Source organism: Gymnoscopelus braueri (genome assembly GCF_963280865.1).
Source record: "Gymnoscopelus braueri genome assembly, chromosome: 15".
Lineage (NCBI taxonomy): Eukaryota > Metazoa > Chordata > Actinopteri > Myctophiformes > Myctophidae > Gymnoscopelus > Gymnoscopelus braueri.
The window spans coordinates 4709032-4723954 of NC_137620.1; positions in this window are offsets into that span (position 1 = coordinate 4709032).

Here is a 14923-nt window from a genome sequence, read left to right on the forward strand (position 1 = left end):
AGAAGAAAGAGTGGGCCAAGAACAGAGCCAAAAGTTCAAGTTTACTAAGTATTGAGGGTTTAAGTGGTCGAATGTCTGAAAATACACATTAACACGAATCCAACATGTTGATAGGAAACACCAGGTTGAAAAAAAACTTAACTTACACTAAACTAATGATAGTGAAATATATGACCTCTATAAAAAAGTTTAATATGCAACATCATCTTATATAATATGTTGGGGTCCCTGCTTCATCTCTCTCTCAGCCAAGGGGCCCTTAGCATGAAAAACGTTGAAGGCCCCTGCTATAACACTGGACTAATTAACCATCTGGTTAATCTCTCTCTCTCTCTCTCTCTCTCTCCCTCTCTCTCTCTCTCTCTCTCTCTCTCTCTCTCTCTCTCTCTCTCTCTCTCTCTCTCTCTCTCTCTTCAGAGTCAGTGAGGTTGGTGAATGGGACTAGTGTGTGTTCAGGCAGAGTGGAGGTGAAGTCTAATCAGTCGTGGGTCTCAGTGTGTGAAGGTGACTTTGACCAGCAGGATGCAGAGGTGGTCTGTAGGGAGCTTGACTGTGGGGCTCCTTCAGTCCTCCAGGGGGCGCTCTATGGAGAAGTGAATGCATCAATGTGGACCACAGAGTTCCAGTGTGAAGGCAACGAGTCTATTCTCCTGGACTGTGGGACCTCAGACTCAACTAGAAACACCTGCTCACCTGACAAGACTGTTGGACTCACCTGCTCAGGTAAAAGACAAACTACATTTTTGGATTATTATTTTGTATTGAAAATATTCATGTTTCACTGCTTACTCACTTGTCTCTACAGAGTCTGATGATGTCAGATTGGTGGGAGGAGCCAGTCACTGTACTGGTAGACTGGAGATGAAACACCAGGGACATTGGAGACCAGTGACTGGTGGATCTGAGTGGAACCAGAACTCATCAGCTGTAGTGTGTAGACAGCTGGACTGTGGCTCTGCTGTTTCAATGAAAAGGAGTTTGGGTTTTACACGTCAATATTTATGGACGATTACATCTACCTGTGTTGGTTCTGAGTCTTCACTGACGGATTGTGGTACAGATGGGTCTGGTACTTCCACCTACAGACTTGAGTTGATCTGTTCAGGTAACAAACAATGACTTCAACAATGACAATATTCTTTACAGTAATGTATTAACCATCTATTTATATCTATTAAATATCTTTCTATGTGTCTGCCTATCTATGGATATCTTTGGTATCTTCGGTGTCTTAAGCAGATGTAGATGCTTTCTTTTGGGCCCTTTCCAGTTCTGTGTTGTTGAACCTAAGTTTACAGATTGAATGATATTTTGCTCTGTTTCTTGTCAATGTGCTTTCTATGCCATCACCTTCATCTAGTCGGGTTGGACTAAGTAAGATAGGAAGAGCATTGATCTTATGAAATAATGGAACATTTCTTGCAATGGTATCATAACCAGTACAATCGTGCTCTCTGTTGAATAAACTCGGCTGAATGAGTTTTTCCTTGGTGAGGCCGAGGCTTCATCCCTTTACCACCTTTTACCAAGCACTTTGATGTATGGGATACAACTAAGTTCGTGCCTTAACCCTACACTTAGTCTGATCGTTCATCCAATGCCATTTAAATCCTGTGCGATCTGTACACCATCCAGTTAACTAAAACCCCATTAACCTTGGCTCGGCTCTCCCGCACTGGCAAGACCTGTCAATTCAGGTGCGGCTATCTAACTGTTTTTGGGTAAATTAGACAGCATTTGGGATACTGGGATACTAACTTTCAATTAGCTGACATTGAACCCCACTCTGAGTTTAACAGCAGTGATATATCACCAGTGTGCCCTGGTAATGCAGATATTCACTCGTATCTAATCTATCTATGATCAAAAAATCAACACAACTGTATTGTGATGTGTTAAAAGTTGTTCTTTAGCATAATAATAATAATCGTATAATCGTCCTTAATGGGAAAAAAAACATACATTTCTACGAGAAAATGTATCTTTTGAGGATCCAGCGGGCGGCCATCTTGAAAATAGAGTGGCTGGGAGTGTTTTCTTGACAAGCAACCCTTAGAGACTGCTCATGCCAATTGTAATGCTTGTATCACCAAATAAACCATTATATAACTTAATTGCTCCACTAAAGTGTCGGCCATCTTGAACAATGGCCGCCATCTTGAAATTTCAAGTAGCTGTGGGTGGCTTATTGTCAAGTGACCCACATAGACTGCTCATGCCAATTTTCATGCTTGTATCACCAAATACACCATTATATAACTTAATTGCTACACTAAAGTGTTGGCCATCTTGAAAAATGGCCACCGTCTGGAAATGTCAAGTAGCTGTGGGTGGCCTATTGTCAAGTGACCCACAGAGACTATCCATTTCAATTGTCATGCTTGTATCACCAAATAAACCAACATATCACTTAACTGCCCACTAAGGTGTCGGCCATCTTGAAATTACAAATGCCTCAGACAATTTTCTTGTCAAGTGACCCATGGAGACTGCTCATGCCAATTTTCACGCTTTTATCATCAACTGAAAGATTCTGCCAGAAAAAGCAAATAGCCGCTCCACTTACTACTCTACATATCCTCTGTCTTCTCATGAAAACTACAAATGATGGAGAACACTAGAAAAAAAAAATGTCACCCACTTCTGTACATCTATAAACGTTTGTCTGTCTGTCTGTCTGTCTGTCTGTCTGTCTGTCTGTCTGTCTGTCTGTCTCTCTGTCTGTCTGTCTGTCTAGGACTTTATTGTTATGATTATTGTTATGGTCTGATTGATTGATTGATTGAAAATGTTATTAGGCAAAAGAATGTAAAACAACATAGTTACATTATAATACTTTTGTCCAAAAGGTCCGACCAAAAAAGTCCTTGCGGACTTGTTTCCGTTGGGGTCCTTGAATTAATTTCATAGACATATATAGTAACAACCAAACAGTTCAAAAATCAACATAAAAATACAGAGAAAAAATACCACTATGTAAAAAAAAATTTAAAGCATGAAAAATAAAAAATATATACAAAAAAAGGGGAGGGGGTGTCGTCTGTCTACCGGGAAACTGGTACTACCTCCTCTTATGGCCTCCAGAAATATGAGTTTTTAGGGCTGTTTAAAATGAGCCCAGCGAACTGCATTTTTTTGAGGGATGCGGTTAGACTATTCCATACCTTGGTGGCCGTGCTGTAGAAGGAGAATTTGCCCATGTTTGTTTTATGGGTGGGTGGTACCAGATTGTTGTTTACGCTCCCTCTAGTTTCATGACTGTGGGTGTCACTAACTTTTTGGAGGTATTTAGACAGATATGCGGGTATAGGGGGCATTTCGGGCAAATCTGCATTTACGATTTTGAAGACCAGTCCCATTTTTTGTTGTTTAACCCTGTCTTCCACCCTGAGCCAGCCTAGGCTGGCAAAGTGAGTGGGAGAGAGGTGGGTCATGGGCCCCAGTCCGAGAAGTAGTCGAATCAGTTTGTTTTGGGAGGTTTGAAGCTTAGTCTTCAGTGACACTTGGTTGGAGTACCAAGAGGAGCAAGCTTAGTCAAAAAGGGGCTGAATCAGGGCCCCTGAGAGGGTCCTGAGGGCCTGAGGGTTGACAAAAGAGGAAACTCTGTCCATAAATCTAGTTCTCTGGTTTACTCTTTTGACCACCTTTGTTGCCATGCTTTCACCTGTCAGGTATTTGTCAAGAATACATCCCAAATAGGTAATCTCTTCTTTGCTAGAGATGAGTGTGTCATCGACTTTGACCTTGAAGTCATTTACCTTCATCTTACTGACTGAATGTTTGGTCCCAAAGAGAATGGATTCAGTTTTCTCAAGGTGTAGTGACAGTTTGTTATCGGTAAGCCAGGTACGGATTTTTGAGAGTTCAGAGCTGAGAGCTTCCTCAACTTGCAACTTGTCCTCACCCGAGATCAGGAGTGCCGAGTCATCAGCGAACAGGAATAGTTTGCAGTTGCAGGCAGCATTCATGTTGTTAATGTATAGTAGGAACAGTAACGGCCCTAGAACGCTGCCTTGAGGAACCCTGCAGCTCACCGGGAGGGATGAGGATTGCAGGAGTGCTTTGTTTTCAACAAAATGCCTCAAATCATGAACACAGCATGCAATTTCAGTGAAATTTTGCACGCATTTCCACTATGCCGAGGAAGAAATGCCACTTGAAAATGTTCAAATCAGCCTCATGGTGGCGCTATAACAGGCCGATTCATGTTTTTACCTATCACTGCACCGATCTGTGTAAAACTTTGTATGCGCACTCCCTAGAGGTCAAGGAAAAACCTTTGCCCTGCATATTTTACATTTGCCTTTTATAGCGCCACCAGGAGGCCGACTTATGTAAAACACATTGTTTTATATTACTCCTTCCGACTTCCAAATTTCACGCAAATCGGTACACATGATCTCCATAGTCATGTGATCAAGACGGATGTGTTTGATTTTTCATATTCCATCCTCATTGGCTAAAATCTAATCTAAATCTAAAGTTTGCAGTAGTTCCACAAAATTCCACAAATCATGAATGCACCGTCCGATTGCGGTCAAACTTTGCACGCACATTAACACTATGTTGAGGAACAAATGCCACCCTTTTAACATTGGCCTTTTACAGCGCCACCAGGAGGCCACAATAACCTACCTGACCTGGCGGAGACCTGTGACACCAGGGACCATAGTCAAATGCATCCCCGGGGCCAGAGGGGGCGACATCGAATCAGATTTAAAAATGCTGGCTAAAAGTAAACATAAACGTTATGATACAATTGTAATTCACTGCGGTGGCAATGACACGAAGATAAATGTTGAGTCAGTGTGTACATACGCAAAGACAATGTCGGACTTCTCTTTCTCTGGTCCCCTGCCAAATATGATTGGTGATGAGATGTACAGCCGTATGTCTTCATTCAACCGCTGGTCATCAAGGTGGTGTCCAGATAATAACGTGGGCTTTATAAATCATTGGCAAAATTTTGAGGGGAAAACTGGTCTGATGGGGAGAGACTGCATACATCCAACTTGGGGTGGTGCGGCGCTCATCTCTAGAAATATAGACGAGTTTATCAATAAACTATGACCACCCAGAGTTGGGACCAGGAAGCAGACTTGCAGTCCTACACGCTTCTCTGTGCTTCCACTAGAGCAGCCACCTACCCTACAAATCAGAACAATTGAAACTACTTGACCCCCTAGGCATATGAAATCAAGGGTTCGAGGAGCTGTGCATAAAAACTTGGCACAGATCAAAATTAATACTCCTGAACATTAAATCTCTACGCTATAAAGGTGTATTGGTAAATGAAATCATATCAGACAACCATCTTGATCTACTTTGTCTTACCAAAACATGGCTGGGTGAGCAAGAATACGTCTGTCTAAATACAGCCACCCCACCAAGTCACACAAATGCTCATATTCCTCGAGACACCGGCCAGATTGGAGGTGGAGTTGCAGCCATATTCAACTCAAGCTTAATAGTCAGCCCCAAACCCAGGCTGTCTTACAAAACGTTTGAAAGTCTGGTTCTCACTCTTTCACACCCAAGCTGGAAATCATTACAGCCTTTATTATTTGTTACAATGTACCGCCCTCCTGGGGCCTACACTGAATTTCTCTCTGAATTCTCAGAGTTTCTATCACGCCTAGTCCTAGACTCTGATAGAATCATTTTGGCTGCTGACATGAATATCCACGTGGATGTAGTAACCGATAGCCTCAGTAAAGCGTTTATTACATTAATTGAGTCAATCGGTTTCTCTCAGTGTGTAGATAAACCTACTCACAAGTTCAACCATACCCTCGACCTTGTTTTGGTCTATGGTATTGAAATTGAACATATCATAGTCTTCCCATATAATGAGAACCTCTCCGACCACTATTTAATAACTTTTGATTTTACATTAATTGATTACTCACCATTGGACAAAAATGTCTTTGGTAGAAATCTATCCGATAGTGCTGTGGGCAAATTTAAGGAAGCAATACCATCAGCCATCAACTCCATATATTCCAACACGATTGAAGATCTCTATACTTATAGCCCCTCTCAGGTCGATCACCTTGTTGATAGTGTCACAGGCTCCCTTCAGACAACGCTTGACTCTGTTGCTCCTTTAAGAAAGAGGGTAATAAAGCAACAGAGGCTAGCCCCATGGTATAACTCTGGAACAAAAAATCTCAAGCAAACGTCACGTAAGCTTGAAAGGATATGGCGTTCAACCAAACAGAAAGAATCCTGTATAGCCTGGCAGAACAGCCTTAAAGGTTTAATGACATTCACTTTTACACCACATTCAAAGTCTTTGTCCTGGTCCTTCAAAAGTGTACAAAAAGTTTTAAGTGAAAATTCCATTCCAGTGATCCATGGCAGGTGTTTTTCTCTCACATTTCTAAAGCCTTTTCAACTGCAATGAAAAAAGAAATCTTTGCCTGCGGGTGTCGCTGGTGAGGGATTTTGCCTGTCAATCATCGCCTCTGCTCCGCCCCCCCCCCAAAGGAAAGGATAGGGGAGGGGAGGGGCGAGGAGGAGAGTGGGCGGGATTAATCGACTGTGACCTCACTGTCGAAGGGCCAAGCTCAGATTACTTTTCAGCCTAATTATTCAGAAAACCCCAGACCACAGAAAATCCACTGAATGTTCTAAGTTCAGGTTTTTTGGGTGTAATTGAGGTCATAAAACCCAAAATAAAACATTGAAAATAAAAAAAGTGAAAATGAATGTCATGATACCTTTAAAATATATAGGAAGGCTCTCTGCAATGCCAGAGCCACCTATTATTCATCCTTAATAGAGGAAAACAAAAACAACCATACAGTAGGTTCCTTTTTGACACTCTAGCCAAATTGACAAAAAGTCATGACTCTACTGATCCACGTATTCCTATATTCCTTAGCAGCAATGATTTCATGATTTTTTTCAATGGTAAAATCAATACTATCAGAGATAGTATTGATAACCTACTACTCTCAGCCCCTACTGGACCACCCTACGATGTAGTATCCTCAGAAGTGGCTGTACGACATAGTGTATATTTGGACAGTTTCTCTCCGGTCGAGCTCTCCGAATTCACTTTAATGATCACATCTTCCAAACCAACGACCTGTCTCTTGGACCCAGTCCCAACTAGATTACTTAAAGAGGTCCTGACCCCGGTTGGTGCATCCCTACTCGATATGATCAAAATGTCTCTGGTGACGGGCTACGTACCACAGTCCTTTAAGGTAGCTGTCATCAAACCTCTCCTCAAGAAGCCTACTCTCGACTCAGGCATTTTGGCTAACTATAGACCTATATCGAACCTTCCATTTCTCTCTAAAATCCTTGAGAAAGCAGTCGCCAAGCAGTTATGTGACTTTTTACATAACAACAAGCTATTTGAAGCTTTTCAGTCAGGATTCAGAGCACACCATAGCACTGAGGTCAAATGACCTCCTGATTGCATCAGATAACAACCTTCTCTCTGTACTGGTTTTGTTGGACCTCAGTGCTGCATTTGATACTATTGATCACCATATTTTGTTGCATAGACTAGAGCATTTGGTTGGCGTTAAGGGTGCTGCATTGAACTGGTTTAAGTCCTATCTGTCTGATAGATTTCAGTTTGTAAGCGTTAACGATACACCTTCATTACGTGAAAAGGTTAAATACGGAGTCCCACAAGGCTCTGTTCTTGGACCAATACTATTTACTCTATGCTTCCATTAGGTGAGATAATTAGGAAACACTCTATACATTTCCACTGTTATGCAGATGATACACAATTATATCTATCGATGAAGCCAGATGAAACAGATCAACTGGCTAAACTTCAAGCATGTCTTATAGACATCAAGAGTTGGATGACCCGTAATTACCTACTCCTCAACTCGGACAAAACTGAAGTTATTGTACTTGGCCCTAAGCACCTCAGAGATAAATTAGCTGATGATAATTCTACCCTAGATGGTATTACCTTGACCTCCAGGGCCACTGTAAAGAATCTGGGAGTCACGTTTGACCAAGATATGTCCTTTCAGTCCCACATAAAACAAATTTCAAGAAATGCCTTTTTTCACCTGCGTAATATTGCGAAAGTTAGGCACATTCTGTCCCAAATGATGCAGAAAAACTTGTTCACGCATTTGTTACTTCTAGGCTGGACTATTGCAACGCTTTATTATCAGGCTGCTCAAGTAAGTCCCTAAATAGCCTGCAGCTAGTCCAGAATGCCGCTGCGCGCATACTGACAGGAACCAGAAGAAGAGATCATATCACTCCTTCATTGGCCTCTTTGCACTGGCTCCCGGTTAAATACAGAATAGAGTTTAAAGTTATCCTCCTCACATACAAGGCTCTCAATGGACAGGCACCAATATATCTCAAAGAACTCATCGAGCCCTATAAACCAGCCTGAACACCATTGCGTCCACAGTATGAAAAAATGCTTACGGCTCCAGGAAACCCCCAAAAAGCTAGAACAGGAGGCAGAGCATTTAAGTTTCAGGCACCTCAGCTGTGGAACCTTCTCCCAGTCTCAGTCCGTGAAGCAGACACACTCTGTATATTTAAGACTAGATTAAAAACCTTTCTCTATGATAAAGCCTATAGCCGAAGTGTATAGACTCAGTCACCCTATAGTCATCCTATAGTCATTGCTTGCTCAGGGTGGGATTGTCGGGTCTCTTCTCTACATGTAAAGTGTCTTGAGACAACTTGTTGTGATTTGACACTTTAATAAAAATGAATTGAATTGAATTGAATTGCTCCGTGGAGCACTTTTTCTAGTTTTTTACATGAATCACTTGAACCCTATATTACATGAACATTCACCGAAAATAGCAGATCTGCAAGCTGCTGTGACACATTGTCAGCTTGCAGATCTGCTATTTTTGTCAAAGAGGTTTGGTGATCACGGAAAAAGGAGCGGGCCAAGAACAAAGGTCCAAAGGTAAAGTTTACTAAGTATTGTGGGTTTAAGTGGTCAAATGTCTGAAAATACACATTAACATGAATCCAACATATTGATAGAAAACACCATGTTGAAAAAAACCTTAGTTTATACTAAACTAATGATAGTGAAATCTGTGATATCTATAACCTCTATGAAAAAAGTGTAATCTACAACATCATCTTATATAATATGTTGGGGTGCCTGCTTCATCTCTCTCTCAGCTAAGGGGCCCTTAGCATGAAAAACGTTGACTAATTAACCATCTGGTTAATCTCTCTCTCTCTCTCTCTCTCTCTCTCTCTCTCTCTCTCTCTCTCTCTCTCTCTCTCTCTCTTCAGAGTCATTGAGGTTGGTGAATGGGACTAGTGTGTGTTCAGGCAGAGTGGAGGTGAAGTCTAATCAGTCTTGGGTCTCAGTGTGTGAAGGTGACTTTGACCAGCAGGATGCAGAGGTGGTCTGCAGGGAGCTCGACTGTGGGGCTCCTTCAGTCCTCCAGGGGGCGCTCTATGGAGAAGTGAATGCTCCAATGTGGAACAAAGAGTTCCAGTGTGAAGGCAACGAGTCTGTTCTCCTGGACTGTGGAACCTCAGACTCAACTAGAAACACCTGCTCACCTGAAAAGACTATTGGACTCACCTGCTCAGGTAAAAGACAAATTACATTTTGTGATTATTATTTTATTGTTCAAATTTTAATATTTCACTTGTTACTCTCTCGTCTTTACACAGAGTCTGATGATGTCAGATTGGTGGGAGGAGCCAGTCACTGTACTGGTAGACTGGAAATGAAACACCAGGGAGAGTGGAGACCAGTGGATGTATGTCTGTCTGTCTTCTCTCCGTCTGTCTGCATGCTATGACATACACAATCTGTATATATTGTTGATTATTTGACCTGTGTTATTTTTTCTTCCTCTTTTCTGCTGTACTCTACATCTATCCTCTGTCCTCTCATAAAAACTACAAATGTCTGTCTGTCTGTCTGTCTGTCTGTCTGTCTGTCTGTCTGTCTGTCTGTCTGTCTGTCTGTCTGTCTGTCTGTCTGTCTGTCTGTCTGTCTGTCTGTCTGTCTGTCTGTCTGTCTGTCTGTCTGTCTGTCTGTCTGTCCGTCCGTCTGTCTGTCTGTGTGTCTGTCTGTATGTCTAGGACTTTATTGTTTTGACATGGTCTGAATATGATGATGATCATCATCATCATCTTGGTTGTCTGTTATTTGTTCTGTTATTTATATTGTTTAAAAATGTTAGAGTTAACCCATTAAGACCGGGAACGCATCTGTGTCACTTTCGATTTCTTTGGCTATTAAAAAATAGCAGATCTACAAGTTCATAGCTATGTGCTTGTAGGTCTGCTATTTTTGATTAAAAAAAAGTCGTGAAAATGTGTGCAAATCTTTGAATATAATTGTATATACATTTTTAACTCAAATCTTTGCATCTGGGGGGTCCGTGGAACAAAACATTTTCAAATGGGGGTCTGAGGCAAAATACATATAGTTTTGGGGATCCTTGACATGAAAAAGTTTAAGAATCAATGATATATATTGCAACATACGTTTAAAACAAAAAGAAAACTGTCAGGATTTAGAAGACATTTGTAGAATCCAAGCAAATATTTGAGTTCAAAATGTTCGCTTTAAAAATATATAAATTGAAAGATTTGCACAAATGTTCACAATTTTTCCAAAATAGCAGATCTACAAGCTCATAGCGTGGCACTCAGTGCCGCGCTATGAGCTTGTATGTCTGTTATTTTTGAATAGCCAAATAAATCTAAAAATGACACAGATGCGTTTCCGGTCTTAATGGGTTAATTGTATGTTATTTGAGTTCATCTCTGTACTTGTCTCTGTTGTGTTCAGAGTTTTTTATACACTATAATATAATGGTCTTCAACAGGGGGTCCAGGATGCCTCAGGGGTCCTCAGTGTCACTACAGGGGGTCCACCAAATCTTTATCATTGCTTTATTTATTTAGTTTTTGACATGAATCACTTGAACCCTATATTATCTCTATTCTGGGAGGAACATTCACCGAAAATAGAAGATCTACAAGCTGCTGCGACGCGTTGTCAGCTTGTAGATCTGCTATTTTTAGCAAAGAGGTTTGTTGTACAGGGAAAAAAGAGCGGGCCAAGAACGGAGCCAAAGGTCAAGTGTGCTAAGTATTGAGGGTTTAAGTGGTCAAATGTCTGAAAATACACATTAACATGAATCCAACATATTGATAGAAAACATCATGTTAAGAAAAAAACTAATTCACACTAAACTCATGATAGTGAAATCTATCAAAAAGTTGAATCTGCAACATCATTTCATATAATATGTTGGGGTGCCTGCTTCATCTTTCTCTCAGCTAAGGGGTCCTTAGCATGAAAAACATTGAAGACCCCTGCTATAATGGATTATTACATCATCATCTCTCTCTCTCTCTCTCTCTCTCCAGAGTCAGTGAGGTTGGTGAATGGGACTAGTCTGTGTTCAGGTAGAGTGGAGGTGAAGTCTAATCAGTCGTGGGTCTCAGTGTGTGAAGGTGACTTTGACCAGCAGGATGCAGAGGTGGTCTGTAGGGAGCTTGACTGTGGGGCTCCTTCAGTCCTCCAGGGGGCGCTCTGTGGAGAAGTAAATGCTCCAATGTGGACCAAAGAGTTCCAGTGTGAAGGCAACGAGTCTGTTCTCCTGGACTGTGGCACCTCAGACTCAACTAGAAACACCTGCTCACCTGACAAGACTGTTGGACTCACCTGCTCAGGTAAAAGACAAACTAAATGTTTTGATTATCATTTTATAGTGAAAATATTCATATTGCACTGGTTACTCTCTTGTCTCTCTACAGAGACTGATGATGTCAGATTGGGGGGAGGAGCCAGCCACTGTACTGGTAGACTGGAGATGAAACACCAGGGACAGTGGAGACCAGTGGGTGGTAGTTTTGAGTGGAACCAGAACTCATCAGCTGTAGTGTGTAGACAGATGGACTGTGGCTCTGCTATTTCAATGAAAAAAAGTTTAGCTCTTACAAGTCAATATGTATGGAAGATCACATCTACCTGTCTTGGTTCTGAGTCTTCACTGACGGAATGTGGAACACATGGGTCTGTTATTTCCACTAAGAGACTGGAGGTGATCTGTTCAGGTAACAAATAATGTCATCAACAATGACAATATTATTTACATTAATTTATTAACCATCTATTTATCTATATATCAATCTATCATCTATCTTTCTACATGTCTGTCTGCATGCTACTACATACACAATCTGTATATATTGTTGATTATTTGACCTGTGTTATTTTCTTTTTTCTTCTTATATCTCCTGCTCTACTCTACATCTATCCTCTGTCTTCTCATGAAAACTACAAATGATGGAGAACACTAGAAAAAAACACTTGTCTTCCCTCACAACTCATTAGTGGCCTGGTGGTTTTTTCTTTGAAATAATGTGTAGTTTTTCAAATATTTAACTTTAAGCGCGCAATGCCACGTAATTGGCCATGGCCATTTAACGGGTAGCAACATTAACAAACAAATTAGTCTATACCTGTAACAATGCTCTATACACCAGGGAACCAGATTACTCAGCTGTGTTGCTTTCGCCAGGATTCGATCCCATGACCTTGCGGTTCAGAGTCAATAGCTCTTCCAACTGAGCTACCCTGTCAGTCATTGGCTCCTCAATGGTGCTGAAAAGTAACTATTTACATTTACTCAAGTACCAATACAAGTGCTTACAATGCACAGTACAATTTTGAGGTACTTTTACTTTACTTTCCATTTTTGTTACTTCTACTGTACTACAATTACAGCATATGACAGCTTTAGTTACTTGTTACTTTGCAGATTTAATTATTAATACAACACCTACAGTAACCACATACAGCCGATCTACAATGTGACGCGTTATGAGCTTGTAGATATATAAAAAGCAATCCATGCTGTATCCATGCTGACTTACCACACATGAAATCCAATTCTGTCTATCCAATGGCTCAGTCAGTAGACTGTCTACCTGCAAGTCTGTAGGTCCCTGGTTCCAACCCCAATTTAACCAGTCCAAATATAATTTACTGAACAAAAATCATGACTTTGTTAATTAATGCATGTTCACTTTTTAAAGACAAGATGAAATGGCATTTTGACAGTATTTGTTTGTCAATTTTCTGACATTATGTTCTCGTAGAAGAGTCATCCTAGTGTGCAACAGTCCCCCTGGCCTATTCACATGGTTTGGATCCACCCACCTCACCTGCTGTCACTCCCTCTCAATCCATAATCACACCTGCCCTCACTCACTCCTCATTAGTGTCTCTCTCTCTCTCTCTTTGTGTGCTCCTTTCTCACTGCTGTCTGTCTGTGGATCGAATAGCTCAGTCGATAAAGTGCTGGTAAAGGTCAAGGGTTCGATTCCTGTCAATGGCCATGGTTTGAAGTGTCCATGAGTGAGGTTCTCAACCCCAATTGCCCCCCTCCGTATTATCCACAATCCCTCTGCTCAGCTGTTGAGAATGCTCATTTGTTAATTGCATGGGCTGCTTTGTCTCAAGTTCAATCTATTATCTTTCTACGTCTTATTGTGCTATTGTTCCATATCGCTTATCCCTCAAATCCGCTTATTGCTGCTTGCAGCTATATTTAAACTTTATAACTTGCCTGGTACCTTTCCATGCTTCATCTTGTGGTGCCGTCTAAAATTATATTCCTTGGCTTGCAAGCAGCCAAAACTTGTGTAGCCGATGAAACACAATGGTTTTGCATTGATGACACCAGGTAAGAAACTCATAGTTTGCTGTCCATATTCATCTTTAAATACCCTGTTTTCAGCACTGTCACATATCTTTTATACATATCTTTTCTACTCTTTATACTTTTGGATAGTGTCATTTCTCTTGTTAACTAGCAGATTAATGTTTAGCGATCTCAAGCAGCCTGTCTCTCTCCACAAGTAGCAGCTGCAATCCATCCAGTAACGACCAATTTATGCTTCGACGTGCAACGGTCAGTGCATTGTGGAAAAAGTAGGCCTACTCAGATATTTTACTTGAGTAAAAGTATCAATACTGCAATATAAATACTCTGTTACAAATAAAAGTCCGGAATTAAAAATTTACTTGAGTAAAAGTACAAAAGTATTAGTATCAAAATGTACTTAAAGTAACAAAAGTAAAGGTACTAAAATGTTTGAAAATAGCAGATCTACAAGTTCACAACGCGTTGCGATGAGACGCATTGTGAGCTTGGTGTAGATCGGCTATTTTCAAATAGCCTATGAATAAAATAGGGCTAAAGTTGTTAATGTATGTTTTATAATATATTAATTGATAGTAGCAAAGTAACTAGTAACTAAAGTTTTCAAAGCTTGAAAACTTGAGCTTGTGGATCTGCAAAGCGATCCTGATGAAAAATGCTTAATAGTGTGACGTTGTAGCCTACGTCTGGCAGAACGGGGGGGGGGGGGGGGGGGGAATAATAATGAGAATAAAGGTAAAATGATTCAAATTATTGAATGATTATAAATATAATGAGGACGGTAGGCTTTGCTACATGGTCAGTCCATACTGTATTACTAGTATTCACAAATAGAAGGGGGGGAGAACAGCTCGTTTACAGTTTATTATGCCACCTAATAGCTTACATTTTGATTCATTCTCTGTGAGAGTATCACAAATATAGGCCAATATAAGGCGTTCTGTCTTGACTCTTGGAGTTCCAGTACATGTTTTAACTATCAATTTCTTAAATTAGCCTTTCATTATGTTCTGGCCTGCCATCTAATGCCTTAGAAAAAACCCTTTCATGTTGTTGCACCCTTCATAGTTCTTAAATCCATGGATTTTGAGTGTCACATTATGCGATATACAAGACCACAGGTAGCCTACCACGAATGAGACGCGTTGTGAGCTTGTATCAGCTCTGACGCAATGACACTGTGTGTTTGTGTGTGTGTGTGTGTGTGTGTGTGTGTGTGTGTGTGTGTGTGTGTGTGTGTGTGTGTGTGTGTG